This window comes from Elephantulus edwardii, unplaced genomic scaffold (genome assembly GCF_000299155.1).
Source record: "Elephantulus edwardii isolate Elephantulus edwardi_28Jun2011 unplaced genomic scaffold, EleEdw1.0 scaffold00303, whole genome shotgun sequence".
NCBI classification, from domain to species: Eukaryota; Metazoa; Chordata; class Mammalia; order Macroscelidea; family Macroscelididae; genus Elephantulus; species Elephantulus edwardii.
In genome coordinates this window covers 2,961,098-2,964,456 of record NW_006400053.1, presented here as the reverse complement: position 1 = coordinate 2,964,456, position 3,359 = coordinate 2,961,098, and the positions used below count along the sequence as shown (strand labels likewise).

The following is a 3,359-nucleotide window of genomic DNA, read 5'->3' as shown; positions in this document are numbered from 1 at the left end:
TGAAGAGTATTAAACATACCTAGGACTGCCAAAAGTGCAAACAGGTCTGTCCTTCAGAGGGTGAAAATGAGATTATCCCTGGAGATAGAGATATTGAAATTCATTCTCACATGCTTTAAGCATGTTGCCAAGAAGAATCAGTCCTTGGAGAAAGACATCATGTTTGGAAGGCTTAAGTGACAGTATGGGGATGTATGAGATGTATTGACATAATATCTAGCGTAATAGAGTGTTTCAGAGATAGATAGTTTTTCAGAGTCAGTGAGATTGGCTCAGGATAGGGCAGGGTTCAGAACTACTATGTTTAGCATTGCTATGAGTCTTTATCGACTTTATGTCACCTAACAAAAACAACAATATAGGTTACCCTACCACAGATTCTATGAAGATGTAAATTGCAGGGGATGTAAATTTCTCCTATAAAACCAAGGATTCCATCTACCATAAAAGCAAGATATTTAGATTAACCAGCACAATTACCTAAGGATTATGCAACCAGAGAATAGTCCTCCAAAAATATCCTCAAACCCCTTCATTCTACTGTCCCCTCCATACACAGAGAGTGTAATATAGATCTAAAAGAGTCAACACAGGAGACACTGACCTGACATACTACATACTTCACCCAGGGCCTTTTCAAAGGGATTTTTAAAAATCTGATTGACCTTGAATGATATCTCACTTCCAATATGTTATATATTTAAGTCAAAATATTAACTTGATGTCAACTGATGGCTAAAGAAACAAAATGTAGCATTAGCATTTATTATTAGTGTTGTTATGTGTTATCAAGTTGCCTATGACTCATAGCGACCCTATGTACAATAGCTTTAAATTCTGCTCTTTCATTGAGCCAGTCTCACTGTCTCCAACACACCACTCCTATTATCTCAGTTACTGTGTCAATCCATCTCATTTGAGTTCTTGCTCTCCACCCTCCCAAACATGATGTCCTTCTTCCAGGACTGGTCCCTCCAAACAAAGTGAGACAAAATTTCAAAATCCTTGCCTCCAAGGAAAAACATGATTTCACCCTCTCCAGTATAGAGACCTGTTTATTCTCTTGCTAGTCCATAGTGTGTTCAATACTCTTATCCAGCACCACAACTTAAAGGCATCAATTCTTCCTCTGTCATCTTTGATCATTGTCCCACTCTCTGATGCACAGCAAGTAATTGTGAAGAATATGTTCTGAATTAGGCACACCTTCATCTCCAGACTGACATGGTTGCTCTTCAGCACTTTTGAGAAGTCCTTGACAGCAGCTTTCCCCAGAGCAATTAATCTTTTGAGAATGAAGTATAATTCACGTATAAAGAGAAATTATTTACTAGTAGATGTTACAGTATGGATTAATCTGGAAGACATTATTCTAAATTAAATAAGACTGTCATAAAGGGATAACTAATATGTAATTATAATTATTATGTTTTGGAAGCAAGAATGGCATCCACTTCCTAAACAACGTGCCGCCAGAAAATCTATGAACTTTGATGAATGTTTATAGTTATAGAAAGGCTTCAGGCCTTTTGTTCATAGGTTCGCTATGATTTGTGCTTGACTAGAAGGCAATCAACAACAATTATATTATATAATTTCACTTTCATGAAAAATACAAATACACTAATTACCAGGACTCAGAAAGAAAGCAGTAAAGGAAAGCCACTGCATAGGTGATGTTTTTCTGTTAATAATGGTAGAATAATTTTGAAAAGAGTTTCAGTGATGGTTGAAAACAGGCACATAACCTTATCACTGAATTGTGTAAATAATAATTTGTTGAACTTGGCAATTATATATTGGACACATGGCTAGGAGGGACCAGTCCTTGGTGAGGGACATCATGGTTGGAACGGTGGAAGGACAGAGGAATAGAGGAACAGCCCAGATGAGATGGATTGACATAGTAACTGGGTTAATGGGGTAGGTGTGTCAGAGACAGTGGGACTGGCCAGGATACAACAGAACTTAGAGCTATTGTACATAAGGTCATTGTGAGTCATAGACAACTGAGTGACACATAACAACAACATATAACATATGCATGATAGTACAATTGCTTAAGTGCTAGACTGTTTGCCAAAAGAGGGACAGGTCCAACACACCTAGAGATACTTCAGAAACTGACAATTTGCTTCTGAAAGATCACAGTATTTAAAGCCCTATGGGGCACTACTACTCTGCATGCATAGGTTACCATGATTTGGAATTGACTAGATAACAACTAAAACCCATTTCAGTAAACAAAACAACAACAATTTTAATAAAGCAAAACCAAATACCCCAAAATTCCTCAACTTGTGAGCATAATAGACATCTCAAGCCAAACACTACAAAACACTTGATTTCTGTCTTTGTTCAAGCTCAGTAATTTGCACATTTATTGCTCAGGCAAAAACTGATCTTATTATTTGATTCTGTTTTCTGTCCTTTAACATATTTTACAACTCTTCCTTAAATATATGCTTGAAATCTGACCACATCTCATCGTTTTAAAAGTCAACATCTGAGAACAAGATTATCATCCTTTATTTGAACTGTAAAAATACTCTCAATCAGTCAGTGCGCACCTTGCCTATGGAGAGAGGCCGAGGGTTGGGAGCTCTAGTCAGAGGGACCCGGGAGGCAAAGATGTCAGTTTCATTAGTCCAAGCCACTGCCCGGGCTGTAAGCAAGAGGAAGATTCAGCCCACCCGGGATGCTCTAACCCTGACACCTTCAACAGTACACAAGATGAAACAGCTTCTTAAAGATAAGCCTGACATGTAGGTGTGAAAGTTGGTGTTCATTCGAATGAGAGGTTGCAATAGCCTTTCTTATACTTTAGAATATACAAAGACAAAAGGAGATTCTGATGAAGAAGTTGTTCAAGATGGGGTTAGAGTGTTCATTGAAAGGAAAGAACAACTCACCCTTGTAGGAACAGAAAAGGACTATGTAGAAGACAAATTATCCAGTGAGTTTGTGTCCAATAATCCAAATATCAAAGGAACGTGTGGCTGTGGAGAAAGCTTTAACACCTGAACTCTCAGGACCCTTCATGCTGCCGTGACCTGCAGGGATACCTGCAGAAATCTTGGGCCTACTGAAAAATTGTGACTGTCGTGTTGTTAGATTCATAATGTATTACTATCTTCTGAGAAACATAAAGGAAAAATGTGAAAAAAGAAAAAAATACTCTTAAACTGGGCTTTGTAATTTTCCTTATTGCTTTTCTAATATCTTACCCTTTCCCCTTGTCACAATTAAAGCAAAACTTAAAATGTCAATAAAATAATATTTTCCACTTGAAATTTTCAGCATGTTCTTATACTATCAATATAAAACTTAGGACCTGTGACGGTGTGAGTTCTAATTCA

At 37.5% G+C, this 3,359-nt stretch overlaps 1 pseudogene; it reads left to right on the top strand.

Moving 5' to 3' along the window:
* The first annotated feature begins 2,631 nt into the window (after positions 1–2,631).
* LOC102869030 lies at positions 2,632–3,024 on the top strand (annotated as a pseudogene).
* The last annotated feature ends 335 nt before the right edge of the window (positions 3,025–3,359 follow it).